Here is a 15,832-nt window from a genome sequence, read left to right as displayed (position 1 = left end):
AAATGATTTCAATCCAGCACTCAAACTAAGTCAATGCCTAGCATGTGATGCCTAATGGAAACCCTTATTTATATATTTTTATGTCAAAAGTTTGTTTAATTCTGGATGATGTACCCTTATATAACACCCCACTCTTTGAATCCCCCCAGCCTCACTGAGCCAAGAAATAGGTTGTTTTGTAAAGTTAAAAGATTTATTTGAAGAATTGAACAATATGTAGATCATGCTTTTATGAATATGAATAATATCTGAATATCACGCTTATGAATATGAACAATGATCAGAAATGGGTACTTCTACAATATCAACAAGCTCTTTAATCAATTAAGAGTAGGGATAGGAGGATTACTGTAGCAGAGAATACTTTGTATGGGTTCAAGAGATTGCAATGATAGGAAGAAATGCAACACAGAAATAAAACTTGATATGACTTCTATCAAAAGACAATATGATCACTCTTTCCCCTGTTACTACTCACTCCCCCACTATGCAATATGAAGAGATGGAATGAGGGCACACAGGTATCAGGAATAACAATCAACAATTTCAGTTTCAATCCCACTTCCCCCGAGCAAGCTTAGAGAGAACAGGTATGATTTTGAAACAGGTCAATTGCTTTTAAATGAGGTTTGAATTGAATGGGAAAAATGCTAAAAATGATTTTAATTTGCTAACTGATATTCAGAACTAGTGAGAGTGGCTTTGGATAGGTTCAGGTCAACACTAGCAATTATTGTATAATGAATAGCAGATGGAAAACGAAATTCAGAAGTTGAAATCAAGTAATAGCTATTTTACATAGAATGAAATTGAGCCAAATTGCAAATCGCGGCAATTTTTCCGCAACGCGATTACGGCAAAACTATAACTATGGAATGTTGTTTGAAAGTTGAGGATCTTAGCTTCAAAATAACATTTACATTTCGTTTCTAGGACGTGCGGTTCAAAGGTTACAGAGGTTTTTGTGAAGGTCGATTTTTCAGAAACAGAGTCAAGATTTCAAAATGAAAGAATGCACTTTAAAGATTCAGAACCAATATGGACATATACTAAGGGGCTATGAAAGTATAAGATACCCAACGGGACAACCACCAGAACAGGGCGCCTTCCACTCTGGTTGTTGTGTGCCAAGACACTTGACTTTCTTGAAAACATCAGCGCATAGATGATTATCCCTACAGCTATCACAGACAATATAAGAGAAGAATTCAGGATGGACACAAGATTCTATAATGTACTTCTGGATAGGTTAAAATGGATAGAATATGATTACTTTAAACTAAGAGATGGCTATGGACAGTTCTAGAATAAATACTCACATCTATGGGTTTGGAATGGAATGGGCCCGTCAAAGATCTGGTCAAGGGTTTGGCTGGGATTCTCTCGCCACAGGACAGGTTCAGGCACTGGGTTCTGCTCTCAGCTAGGCCCTCTGGTCTGCGCGGCCTTTTGGACTGGATCTGACGGGTTGGTTACAGCTCTGCTCTATGGATCTGGATCTTGGTTCTAGCACAGGGTTCTTAGCTAGAAGCAAAACAGCACAGCCAGGCAGTTGGATTTTGTGGGGTGCCCCTTGGAAGTTTAGGGGTTAGAATCAGGTTGCAAAAGATTCTGATGCCTGGTGAAAAAGGGTTCAGCTTCTTGGGTTAGGCCTCTCTGCTTCAAAGTTCTAGAGTTTGGTTCTAGAGTCTGGTCTCTGGATCTATGTCTGGAGCCTGGATCTTCCTGCAGGGTGCTTCGCCAAGTTACCAGCTGATGAGTGGAAAGTGTGTGTCTCTGGGTCCTCAACAGTCCCTATTTATCCATTTCCAAAGTGGGTGGGGAGGCTGATTATCTATGCCCAACCCTCTAAGGATCTGATCAGAGAATTTCCCCTCTCCTGACTTGAGACAGGAGCAGTGTGTCATATGTGTCAGAGTGACACAGTGTTTATGGCCCAAAGGAAATCCCTCCCCTTTACTTTTACATAGGAAATCTATTTTCCACAAAACACATATTTCCAAGATGCACAACTTGTTAATAATAAATAATTACATGACAGATTGCTTAAGGTACATTTCTGTCCAACTCTTATTTTCCTATGAGCTATGGTTCATCACTGAAAACTTTTTCGCGCTTTTGGGGGTTTCTCAATATTAGTTCTGCACCAATTTTTACACATGCATACACATCCCATCTGGGCACATTCCTGTAATTTTTCATGTTCCTAACATAAACACAATGGCTACATTAAGAATAAATTCCGGGTTTCAGTCTCAGAACATCGTACAGATTCCAGCTTAGTCTTAAACTGTGAGCGAATTTTTCATTTTAACAATCTCTAAGTTTCATATTTTTGTCAGTCCAGTACACTTTGCTATAAGCATTTTTATAAAACATACATTTACACCAACTTCAATCAACAATTTCAGTCTGGCCCGCCTCCAGAGCTGGGCTGAGTCAGAGGGTCACATGGCCTGCCTTCCTGCCAGAGCAGTTTGTTGCCAGTCACACCTGAATTAGCATTCCTATTCAGCCCAAGGAACCCAGTGTTTCTTTCTCCGGGCAGCAGAGGAAATCTCCTCCACTCCTAATTAACATGGCAATTTGAAATGCTCTCCTTTTGGTGGGAATGAACAAGGTGTGAGTTTCTCAGGGGAAGAAAGCCTCTTGGAACTTTTAACTGAATCAGGTTACCTTATGTTCAATTGTAACATAGTTCCTTGTGAAATAAATACATTTATAAATTTAAAATAAGCAAACCAATCCTTACTTCCAGTCCTTTTTCAACATGAAAATCAATGTGTGGCACTCTTATATGGCATATTGATGGAAATCTCTTCTTTGGCATAGTTTGAGTTCTATGTTCAACTTTACACATGATAGGTTTTAAATTGCCGGCTTCTGACAGAGGTGAGTAACAGTACTACACCCATTTTTGACAGATTTCTTTCAGCAAGCAATCTTCAATTTGGATTTTCCTCTAATAAGTGTACTTCTGTGGACATTGTATTTATGTGGATTCTTGGAGTAGAATGATGTTCAACACCCAACAAGGAGGTTGGATCTTTTTGGGTGGTTTGTGAGCCATGATTTGTGCACATTTTTGACAATCAAGAAAACGGATTTCCAAACAGCTCTGTGTTTCTTTTTGGCAATCATCATTGCTTTTTCAAGTGATTTCAGGCTACTTTGTGGGTAGCCCAATGGTGGGTTTTGGCAGTGATCTCCTGTGCTCACTATGATAGGCAAAAGTAGATGGCGGCCTATTTTTCAGATTTTTACTGTGCAATTTTGGGTGATTTTTAGCGAGCAGCATGCTTTCCAGTGGCCATTTCTGAGGTTTCTGCTGCCAGCAATGCACAGTAATGTTGCAGGGCTTGGACTAGTGGGTTGAGACATCCCACAAGCCCCCCTCTTGCAATTGGCGTTGCACGTCCATCAATGGAAACTCGCAAGACTGGGATGTCAGCCTCATCTCTTCTGATTCCACAAATGGCAAAGTTCAGCATCTTTTCCTCCATCAGGGGTGGATCACTCGGTTCTCCTCACCAGTCCTGATGTGAGTATTGAGCGATACTCTGGGCCCCTCAGATCTTTCCTCCCGGTCCCCGGGTAATCCTCCTTGGTTTCTCCATGGTTTAGCTCTCACCTAGGATGACAAAGCAAAAACATATTTGTAGACATTTCCCCACCACTATTAATGTAGTGGGGGGGACACATACATTTTTGAGAAATCAGGACACATTTTTATTATTATATTTTCTAGACTATGGGCCTCATCATGAGTCTGGCGGTAACCCTTAAATGCGGCATTAGAGCTATTATTGCCGCATTTAAGGATCCGCCAGAAAATGGCTTTGGAGGATTTCCCCCCAGCTCTGAGCTGGGGGAAATCTGCGGCAAAATTACTGATTTTTGGTGCGATTACCGTCAGCGGGAAATCCACCGGCAGTAATAGTGTGAATTTTCCCCATTGGGACCAATGGGGAATGAGGAATTCCCGAATGGGCCCAATGGGGAATAGGCAATAACCCTTCCGCCAAACCCGTGATCCAGCATTAATAGTGCCGGGGGTTTGGCGGTAGGGCTATTAGCGCCGGCGCTAATAACGCCAGCATTACCGCCCAACTCATGATGAAGCCCTATGTATGGAATATTTTAGAGTTGTAATTTTATGGATCTGGTGTGGACCCCCCTGGGGTGTCAGAAGACTCCTCCACTTGCTGCAGAGTGTGCCTAGGATGGCAACACTTTAGTTGATTAATGTGGACCCACTTATCCTCCCCTTCTGCCAAACTGCCTTTGGGGATGCAGATCTTGTAGGCGAACAGATGCTGGGGAAGCACCATCCTGCGTCCAGTCATCAGCTCAAACAGTGACATTTTAGTTGCAGATGAAGGGGTAGATCTGATGGCCACTAGGACAAGAGGTAATCGAATATCCTAACTTGGCCCAGAATCTGCCACAAACTTTTTTATAATGCTCACAATTGTTTTGTTGTATCTCTCCATTGCACCTCTAGAGGCTTGCCGGTAAGCAATATTTTGCTTCCTTTTGACCCCAAGTATCTCCCACATCTTTGTCATTACTTTGCTGGTGAAATGACTACCTCTGTCTGACTCGATCCTTTGGGGTAGTCCAAAACGCAAAAAGATGTGGTTGATCATCAGGGCAGCTGCTGTTTCTGCCTTGCAGTTTGGGGCCGGGAGTGATTCCACCCATTTAATAAACAAGCATGTCACAGTCAACATGTACTTGTTCCCTAGAGGAGCGAATCACGGGCCCGATGAAATCTACTTGCAAATCTGACCATGGCAGTGTCATCCCCCTCTTTTGGAGAGGCGCACGGTGTGTGAGGGATGTTGGCTGAAGTTGTGCACACACAAGACACCCCTTCAAGTATTGGTCGAGGTCCTGCCCCATGTGTGGCCAGTATGCAACCTCTCTTAAGATTTCAAGTGTTGTATGAAACCCCCTATGACTGGCTGTGGCCGCATCATGGGCGTGACTTAACATCAGGCTTCGGAATGAGGTAGGAACTACCCACTGATCATGGCCAGCTAGGGATTTCCTCACGAACAAACCAGCTTGGATTCAGAACATTTTTGGACATTTCATCAATACTCTGAGGTCCTCTTTCCCTATGTAATCGGTATCCGTCAGGGGAAAGTTCTTAGGGTCCTCAATGTGTTGATAAAATTGACCAATTATTGGATCTCCTTTTTGAGCCGTAATCAAATCAGCATCTGGGGTCTCCTTACTCCAATGTGCAGTTGAGAGTTCATTGTGTGCATTTGTCTGGGACTTAGGCGTAGCAGTGACCTGGATTTCCTCCATCAGGGGCTCGATCTCAATTAGAATATCTTGGATGGCCCCGGTTTTGGCCAGCTGATCAGCAAAGTCATTTCCAGTTTTGTCTGGTCCCTCTACTTTGGAATGACCCTTGATCTTTTTCCAGTAGATGGTCATCCCATTTGAGGTGATCAGATCATCAATATTTTGAATTAATTCCCCATGTTTCAATGGCTTGTTGTTGGCACATAACATTCCTCTGGTTTTCCAATTAACCAGGTGCTCCACGAACACGTTCCGTACATAATCCAAATCTGTGATTATGACCAGTTCGTGGAGTTGATGTTGGACAGCAGTGGGGATGGCTTGATGCACAGCCATCAACTCTGCCACTTGACTACTTCGGGGACCAATCTTGTACCCAGCGGAGGGTTCTGGGGTCCCATTCACCCATGCATTCCCTATGCCAGCCACAAGTTATTTTTCCCTGTTGTTGTCAACATGGTAAGAGCATCCATCCACATAGACAGTGGGCATTCCCTCACACTTGTCTTCTTCAAAGACTTTTTGTGGGGAATTGAGGTATGCCTCCATGTTGTCCTTGATTTATAGACTCTCGTCCTCGAGACAGTTTTCTCTGGCACAATCATGCAAGTCAGCCAGACCTTGCGCGAGGGGACTCTTTTTGTTTTGGCCATATCTGACCTCCACAGGAAAGCCTTGCATTGACAGAATCCAGGAAGTAATTTGGGAATTACTCACATTTCCTGCCCGGATTCTGTCACTTTGGGGATATTGCAGAGGCTGGTGTGGAGTCTCCACTATGATGTGTTCCCTCTGGATAAACAGGTGGTAATTCTTTAATGCCCACACCGTTGCCAGGAGTGCCTTCTCACAATCGTTGAATTTTTCCTCCACAGAGGATAAAGTTTTACTCGCATATGAGATTACTTTATTGACCTTGTCATGCTTTTGGTATAATACTGCAGTCTGGCATGTATTAGAGAACCCAGTCTCCAAGAAGAACTCCTTGTTTCTGACAGGGTAAGCCAGACAAGGTGCTTGTGAGAGGCTTCTTTTGAGTTGTCCTACTGCCTCGGCTTGTTGTGGACCCCATTCCCACTTGACCCCCCCTTCAAAAGATGAACCAGTGGTCTGGTGATCTCTGCGTAGACCTCAATGAACTTTCTACTATAATTGTCAGTCCAAGGAGGCTCCTTAGTTCCCGCAGAATTGTGAGTCTTTCGATTTCTGGGGTGCTTCCACTTTCTTATCCTGGGGACAGAGACCCTGAGGAGTAATCTCATGCCCCAAGAAATTTACACAGGTTCTACACCATTGTGCTTTCTGTAAGGAATGTTTTGCTCCGGCGTCCCTCAACTGTGTCAGAACATAATAGATCTCCGCTATGTGTTCCTCCACAGTTGAGCTTTTGATGAGAACATCATCTACATAGCCCACGTTAACCCTCTCACCCAGGTCGGGCATGGCCTTATGTAGAAAAATGTTGAACTCATTGCCGGAGTTGATGTATCCGAAGGGGGTCCGGGTCCATGTGTACCGCTGGCCCCCAAAGGTAAAGGCCAGCTTGTATTGGTCCTCCCTACTGACAGGTACAGCCCAGTATCCATTGGTCAGGTCTATTGCAGTGAATACCTGTGACCCCTGGATCTGGCCCAGCCCTTGTTCAATGTAGAGAAGAGGCCATCGGGAAGTATGGACCTGGTTGTTGAGCGCCCTAAGGTCGGCGCAGAGTCTCCACTGGCCGTTTAGCTTCAATATCCCCATCACCGGATTATTGAAGATGCTGTGGACTGGACGGATTATCCCACAGGACTCAAGGTTCTTAATTATTTCAGTAAGGGACTCCATGGATGCGAGAGGCAAGCGATATTGCTTCACAAACACTGGAGTCATGCCAGGGTCCGTGGGAATTGTTGTTGTGTGGATGTCGGTGCGACCACAGTCATATGAGTCCACTGCAAAGAGATCTTGAAAATCCAAGAAAACTTGTTTCAACTTTTGCTTCTGCTGCAGAGTCTCACAGGCATCAGCTAGGTTGACTCTCTCTTCAACCATCTGCCTGAAGCCTGGAAAGACTTCTGGTTTTGCTATCTCTGCGGCCTCCTCCAGCTGGGTGGAGAAGTGCCTGGTTAAGGTGCTGATTTGGACCGGTGGCTTCAGGTGGGAAAGGCAGCCCTCATGGACTTGGAAAATCACCTCATCCCCTCTGAAGTCACAAGTCACATCTTCCTTACCATAAGGGCAAGAAGTGTACACCAGGAAGTTCCCCCCATGCCGGGTAAAGATCCTGTCTGGTGTTGTATTGTCATCACTGTCACTGTCAAAACAGTCCTTGGGGATCGGTCCTGACAGTTCATTTCCTAAATCAATGGAAAAATGTTGGTCATCAACCGCCATTCCAATAATGGTGCCTGCAGCTAGAGTGATACTCTTTAAGTCACTGTTATCCACCTCTATTGGAATGGGGTCATGTTCTATATTAACTAATGGTGTTGGATTTACTCCCAACCCTTGCTGTTGGAGAGAAGCATTTAGATGAATATAAGCATCAGGGTTTTTCAATTTCTGTCCTCTTTTAATATCACTTCCAGAGAGAATTGTCGGGTCCTTTCTGGGATGGTGACTTTCTCTTCAATCTGAATTTCAGTTGCATAAGGCAGCAGTTGAGCTGACCTAAATGCTTTCTCTGGATCATCACAGCCCATGGGATTATTCGCTAATCGGGGCCAAGCTTTGAAGTTTATTAGGTCCAAACTAATGGCAAAGCGATTGAGAATATCACTGCCTAAGTAAACGCCGGCAGTGAAGTCTCGCATGACCCAACAATTATGAACTATGCTCTTGTTGCCTATGGAGATTTTGAGCATACACCTGATTGGCAGGAGATGTTTGGAATTGGGTGTTTCCAGATCCATTTCCCATTTGTCTATCAGTCTAAATGTGGGAATTGCTGGATCTTTTGGGAGTTGGCGGAACATGGCTTTGCTGATGAAGCTCTTACCCTTGTTCACACACACTCGGGCAAGAACAGAGTCCTTCCCTTCATTTAACTGAACAGGGATGAACAACTGCTCTCCAATTTGCTGAATATCAGCGAGGCTCTGAGCTGATTTCACATCTTTCTGGACTATAGCTTTGGGAATGTCTGATTGTGGATTGGTAAAGAATTTCAGAGTGTTTCGTTCCAGTGTGGAATACCACCTTAGACTGGAAGGAAGGTTGATTTTCAGAAATAGAGAGGACCCCCCATCACCAGTTTGTCGTCCTACTGCTATTACTGTCACGTCTGGAATTTGGTTGTTCTGGAAGTGAAATTCTACTTGGTCAGATTTTTGTTCAACCATGTGGCATGTGCCGTTTAAACTAACATGGTTGACGCTCTGTTTCTATTTTATTGGTCGGCTAGTCTGGGTCCAGAGGACCTTGTTTACACAGTCTATTAGGGGTGACAACCTTCTCAGGAGGTAATTCCCTAGTAAACAAGGGGTGATCTCTGGAGTCACAACTATGACCGGGTGCTTCACCTTGTGTCGCCCAATTTTAATGTCCAAATCCGCAGTCCCCTCGACGGGAATTTCCTTCCTGTCCAAGTTCTGAAGTTGTCCAGGAAGAGAGGTGAGAGGAATTTGATAATTCTCCCCCCTTCTTGAATTCATTTTATCAGAGGCCTTTTTGGACAGAAGGGTAGCTTGAGATCCAGTGTCCACCAGCGCCAAAATTGTACACTGCCCCTGTATTTGTACCGGGGCATAGTATCTTCCCTCCTCTCCGCAAGGGGGCACAGATAATGCACATTTTTGGAGAACTGGTGGGCTAATTTTCTAGTTTTCGACATTGAGAGAGAAAAGATTTGGGCAGAATTCTGTGGAGAGTCATGGGAATCTGCAAGAAAAAGGTGGCAAATAGAGATCGGAGAAGTTTTGAGTTCCCCTGGTTCTGATTCTGGGCCGCCCCCCCTTTTTGGAGGCAGTCACCAGGATGGGTTTGAACCAGGGGATTTTTATGTTGTTGGCTCTGGGATTGGATGATGGGCAGCGCTAGCTCAGTGCCCCACATCTACCCAGTCTGAATTTGAATCCCTTTAGACCCATTTTTCTTTGGGAGGAGTTCCCCCCTCTCTGAAGGAGAAGATCCTTTTACCAGGGTACTCTGAGGACCCCTCTCCTTCAAATTGGAATATCTGTACCTCCTCCACAAAATGGGTCTGTTTGGGTTCTTTGTTTCTCCTACCCCCCCTCTGCTCCTTGGGTGGCAGACTTTCAGGGGCAAGAGATTTTGTTTCTGGTTCATGGGTTTCCCGGGGCTGTTTACAAGTGGGGAAGGAAGCTTCCTCCAAGGCCTTACACCCCTCTTCTCCTTGTGCCTCCTCCCTGGGAACCAGTGGGTTGTCGGGGTGCTGCCCCGTCATTGTTCTGGAGCACCAGGTCCAGAGTTGGAGGCATTCTGTGCCGGCATGCCCATCTGAGGGTTCTGCTGAGCCCTCAGCATGTGACCCAGATCCTGTGCCATATTTTGGACCTGGCGCTCTAGCTGTGAAACCCGCTCAGGCTGATATGAGGTTCTGTTTTCTCCCCTGGGCTGATCCCGGGAAGGGTAGCTATCCCTTTCCTGGTAGTACCCCGGGTTGGGAAGATTTGGGTACCCCTCCACCCTTGGCCTCCCCTCTCCCAGATTAGGTTGTCTGGGTTCAGGAAAGTGGCGAAAGAACGATGGATTATTCTAGGGTTGGAAGTTTTGTGGATACTTGGGGAAAAAGTTCTGTCCAGGATTTGGGGAGTTTCTGCCCTCCTGGAGGAAGTTAGGAGGGAAGTTCCCTGGGTTAGGTGCCTTGTTGGATTCCCCCCCCTTGGACTGCAGGAGTTCACACATAACCCAGGATGGGTCTGTTCCCCTTGTATCGGGGACCTACATAGTCAGGGGAGTGAGTGACCCCATTTGTGGGACTACCTCCTTGGCTCCCTGTCTGTGACTGGCGCGAGGGCCTTCTGGGCTTGGAATTATTCTGTTGTGCAGGCAAGTTTTTAGGCTCCCCCATCTCCAAATCCAAAATGGGGGCAACCTTTACCTCTGCCACCTTAGCAGCAGCAGGGGGGGTTGGTTGTTTTGGGGCTTTTCTGAGTATTCTTGTTGTCTATGGGCTTTTGCACCTCATAGATCCGGGTGGCCTGTTCAATGACCCAGTCTAGTGATCTTTTCTCATGAAAATCTCTCACTAGCTGGGTCATGATGTATTTGGGTAGAGCATGGAAAAAAGTATTAACAAATTCTTTGCTGTCCGTGCGCACCCTTCTGGTAGTCTGCGCAAAGGCATGCTCCAATTCCTGCACAAATTCTTGTGAGGCCTGATCCTCTCCACATTGTAAATTATAGGCTGCCTTGCAAGCCTCTTGGGGATTTCTGTGAACAGCAAAATGCTTTATGATGGCCACCCTATATGTGGACCATCTTGAATGATTTTGGTCCTCCAGCCCCACAGAGAAACTGGAGTATTCTGGGGAGAATGTCCATTTCACAAACTGCATGCAGCTGCTGCTGTCTTTCAACTGGAAAGTCTCCATCATTTGCTCAAAGAGCTCTAAGTGTTCCCAAACAGAATACCTAGCGTTCTTATGATAGGGCGTGATGACGCTCCTTATTGCCTTGATCTGTTTTAAAGGGTGCTTAAGCAAGGCCCTTTTTTGCCTTATTGGCCTTCTTGATTCGGGTAACCCTTGTCCATTCATCCTCTGACTCAGAGGCACTGCTCCCAGAGGTGCCTGTCTGGTCTTCTAGGTTCTCCGGGATTCTGCGAGCCTGGGAATGGCTGGCAGAATATGGGGACCTAGTCTCATGTGTCCTGGGGCGCTCAGAGGAGTCTTCTGATTCCTCCTTGCTTCCAGGATTTGATGGGTACCCCCTCCCCACTGTCCTAACTGGGTAGAGGTCTTTAGGATGCCCATAGTGGGCCTACTCACCTGGAGTTCCCCACTAAACTTCACAGTACTTGGGTGCCCATACCCAGATGCCCGCCCATCCATAACTGGGAGGTGCTGATCTATGAGCCCCATACTTCTAACTGGATAGTAATCTGCCATCCCCGTGGCCCTGGGCTCATGTGCGCCAGGGGGCATGGGGGTGGCAGAGTCCAGGGACTGGGAGAGATGAAGGCCTCTGGTATTAGGGTTCCTGAGGTTATGCTCAGGTGTTTCCCTTTCCCACCAAACCTCATCTCTTTCAGCCCCTGCTCCCTGTTGCCATGCAAGAACCTGAGCTTTCTGTTCCTCAATCAAGGCCTTACTAGTCTCTATCAGTCTCTCTTGCATGGCTATCTGTATGAGGAGCCTATCATTGTTCTCACAGAGAGCCTCATTTTCTCTCTGTGCTTCCTGGTTTGTATTTGAATACTGGGCCAGTCTTTGCTGCAAGAGGGTTACCTCCTGAGTCCTGTCCATACCGGCCAGCTCCTTCCTTGCCAGAGCATCTTCGACCCTCCTGGTGTGCTCTAACAAGTTTTTATGCTCTTTTTGGAGGTCACCCAGTCCCTGGAGGGCCAGGTGATTTTCTTCCAGTTTCCATTTTAAGTGACAGACTTCCTGGCCTAAGGTGTCCCTTTCCTGCGTAAGAGCCTGCCTCTGTGCCGCCAGGTAGTGCCTCTGCCTTTGAAGGGCACCAGCTTTCTGGCGCTCTTCATCAAACTCTGCCTGGGTATCCAGGTCTTTCAGAATTAATTTGTTGCTCTCTGCCTTCTCTCTATCTAGGTGGCTTTGCAGGGTGACTATCTGCTCTGTGCATGTCCTGTTGAAATCCAGTTGTTGCTCCAGCTTTTTCTGACTCTGCAGTAAGGAGTCCAAACCCTTCTGCAAGGCCAGAATTCTGGTATCCTGTTCTGCCTTTTCCTGTTTCAGGAAACCCATATCCTCTTTAATTTTAACTATATACTGCCTGCTTTCATTTTCCGACTCCTGCCTCCTCTGCAGCTTCTGCTCAGAAGAGTCCAGATCAGATCGGGCCTTTTCTAATGCCATCAGTTGCCTACTTGCCAGATCTTGGCCTTCAGCATATTTGTCCTGTATTGCTCCCATAGATAAATATAAATATGCCGCTATCTTGGCAATCTTATTTTGCTCATCCTTGGCCTTAGGGGCCATATATAGTGCACTCAGGGCCACATGTAAGGGACCCTGATCTCTCCAGATATCTAATCCAGTTGCAGTGATCTGTTGTGTGATTACCTGCAACCACACATTCTGATCCTGCTCAGTCCACTCACCTCTCACAAATAACTTATGTAAAAGGTGTTCTCTAGCTATCTTGATGTCTACCAAAGTCGCCATTTTGGAAATATTGATTTCCTTCCTGACTTACAGAAGTTTTTTATTTTATGTTTGCAAAACAGACGGTTTCCTTAGAGCGTTCCCTTTTGAGGGGTGCTTTTACAGCGTAACACAGCGTAGTAGCCCAACAGGATTTATGGATCCTCTCAGTTAGCACACTGTATTAAGCTGCACAAGTGGTAGTCCTAATCCAGAAATCCCAGACGAGCCCCCAATCTGTAAGTGATTTCAATCCAGCACTCCAACTAAGTCAATGCCTGCATGGGATGCCTAATGGAAACCCTTATTTATATATTTTTATGTCAAAAGTTCATTTTATTCTGGATGATGTACCCTTTTATAACGCCCCACTCTTTTAATCCCCCCCTGCTTCACTGAGCCAAGACATAGGTTGTTTTGCAAAGTTAAAAGATTTATTTGAAGAATTGAACAATATATAGATTATACTTTTATGAATATGAATAATATCTGAATATCACGTTTATGAATATGAACAATGATCAGCAATGGGTACTATTACACTATCAACAACCTCTTTAATCAATTAGGAGTAGGGATAGGAGGATTACTATAGCAGAGAATACTTTGTATGGGTTCAAGAGATTGCAATGATAGGAAGAAATGCAACACAGAAATAAAACTTGATATGACTTCAATCAAAAGACAATATGATCACTTTTTCCCTTGTTACTACTCACTCCCCCACTTTGCAATAGCAAGATGGCATCAGAGAGCAGACAGAGCTGAGCGGAGAGACTATGAGAGGACACGAGTGCCGGAATCACATATGGCCAGTGCGAACAGGACCTGAATGTCGGGCACAATTAAGGAGGGCAGCAGAAGATCTGCAATGGCGAGCAAGTAAGGCAGCGCCAGTGCCCTCCCCTGCCTCCCTGTAAACAGCAACGGCAACACACCCACGTGGGGAGAGAAAGCACTGCGCACCGATCAGAGGAGGTGGGGGACGCGGAGCCACTGGCAACCCCGTGAATTGGTGCACCAGGCTTGCAGCATATATAAAACATTAAAAGCACCACAAGCATAAGACCGGCGCTGGAGCCAGCTCACTCCCTGCCAGGTCTTGTGCAGACATGGATAAGTAATGACAGAAGCACTAAGCAAGGAGCAGGCAACCGGGCCACCGTGCAATTTATCCACACAAAGGGAGATAAACAGGCTGAACAATATCCCTAAATACACTGGAAGGACTGCCACTTGAGGCAGAGCACCCCCAAGATCAAACAGGGTGCACCACAAAAGGTCCAACCCCAGCAAGCAGTGGCAATATATAAGGACACAACCATCTGGTGCCCCCACACGGCTGCATTTACCAGCAGGGAGATAGCACGCAAGGGACCTCTGCCCCCTGCATACACAGACAGGGGCCCAGACCGCAAACAAGTATAGGGCCGCAACCCAGCCCAAAGACAGCAGCACATGGGGTACATTCATCATACCCAGGTCTAACCCCAAGATACACTGGCAGGCAGCCTGCAGACCGCCACCCCAAAGGGACAGGACCTCCTGAGGAAAACAGCTCACACATGCCATTCAAGGCGAGTAAGCACAAGACCAAACAGTCATCCACAAAGTCTTTTTCACCACTTAGCAAGCTACGCCCAACTGGTGCCTTCCTGCTTGCCGCTCTTTTTCACCACTTAGCAAGCCCCGCCCACCTGGTGCCTTCCTGCTTGCCGCTCTTTTTTACCACTTAGCAAGTCACACCCACCTGGTGCCTTCCTGCTTGCCACTCTGTTTCCCTACTTAAGGAGTCCTCCAGCTTCTTTTCCTTTGCAGATGGGGAGCAGGTGCAAGTGGATCTAGGTCACCTGGCCTAAGCCCCGCCCACCTGGTGCCTTCCTGCCTGCTGCTCTTTTTCACCACTCAGCAAGCCCTGCCCACCTGGTGCCTTCCTTCACCATCACCGTCTTGTGGCCAATGCTGGATTTGACTTTTATGGACTTCGGTGCGTCACTCTTTCTCAACTCTCATGCTGGACTTTCTTTGCATCTTGTACTCATGGTGGCCCTGAATCATGCTGTTCCCATCTTCATCTTGTATCCTAGCTTGCAACATTATGTGTTACTACTGACTTCTGCAATTGTATTTGCTCTCCACTCTTGCTTCTCCACTCTTTTTGACTGCTTACTCTCTGTTCTCTCCTCCTTTTCCTTCTCCCTTTTCCTATCTCCTCCCCTTACTTTCTTCTATGCACTTACTCTATCAGAATTGTCCCTGGACCTAATATGATAGCAACCTTGTCTGTTTCCTCCACCCTCCCATTACTGTTTTTCCCTCCCCACCACCCCTCCAGCACTATCTGAAATGTCGTCAGGCCTAGTATGATAGTTGCTTGTTTTGTTCCTCCCCTCCCTTTCTGCACCCCTCTCCCTCACCTTTTGTTTTTCTCCAGCTCTACCAGAAATGTCGTCAGGCCTAGTACGGTAGTCGAATGTCTGTTTCCATTTCCTTCCCACTCTCCCCCTCCCTTCCTTATCTATGTTTTAGCTCTTGCACTATCTGAAATGTCATCAGGCCGAGTACGATAGTTAATTTCACATCCTTACTGTTAATGGCCTGTAAGAATGTGGTTGTATTTTCCCTTGTTCCCTCCCTTGCCTTGAAGCGCTTTGAAACACATTGTGTATAGGCGCTATATAAATAAACTATCATATCTTATCAATGAGGGCACACAGGTATCGGGAATAACAATAAACAATTTCAGTTTCAATCCCATTTCCCTCCAGCAAGCTTAGAGAGAACAGGTATGGATTTGAAACAGGTCAATTGCTTTTAAATGAGGTTTGAATTGAATGGGAAAAATGCTAAAAATTATTTTAATTCGCTAACTGAGATTCAGAACTAGTGAGCGTGGCTTTTGATAGGTTCAGGTCAACACTAGCAATGATTGTATAATGATTAGCAGATGGAAAACGAAATTCAGAAGTTGAAATCAAGAAATAGCTATTTTACATAGAATGAAATTGAGCCAAATTGCAAATCGTGGCAACTTTTCGACGTGCGGGAAACGCTATTACTGATAAGGAATGGAAGGATCTTAGCTTCAAAATGACATTTAAATTTCGTTTCTAGGACGTGTGGTTCAAAAGTTACAGAGGTTTTTGTGAAGGTCGATTTTTCAGAAACAGAGTTAAGATTTCAAAATGAAAGATTGCGCTTTAAAGATTTGGAACCAATATGGACTTATACTAAGAGGCTTT

At 45.7% G+C, this 15,832-nt stretch overlaps 1 protein-coding gene across 2 annotated transcripts in view; it reads left to right on the top strand.

The window, feature by feature from the left end:
* IMPG1 (interphotoreceptor matrix proteoglycan 1) overlaps nt 1–15,832 on the top strand; it is a 1,923,199-nt gene that overhangs the window by 78,241 nt on the left and 1,829,126 nt on the right. The gene's annotated exons all lie outside the window — the stretch shown is intronic.

The sequence above is a fragment of the Ambystoma mexicanum genome, chromosome 4p, assembly GCF_040938575.1.
Source record: "Ambystoma mexicanum isolate Mex_15411 chromosome 4p, UKY_AmexF1_1, whole genome shotgun sequence".
In the NCBI taxonomy this organism is placed as follows: Eukaryota; Metazoa; Chordata; class Amphibia; order Caudata; family Ambystomatidae; genus Ambystoma; species Ambystoma mexicanum.
The sequence above is the reverse complement of the archived record's forward strand: the minus strand, read 5'-3'. Positions and strand labels throughout refer to the sequence as shown.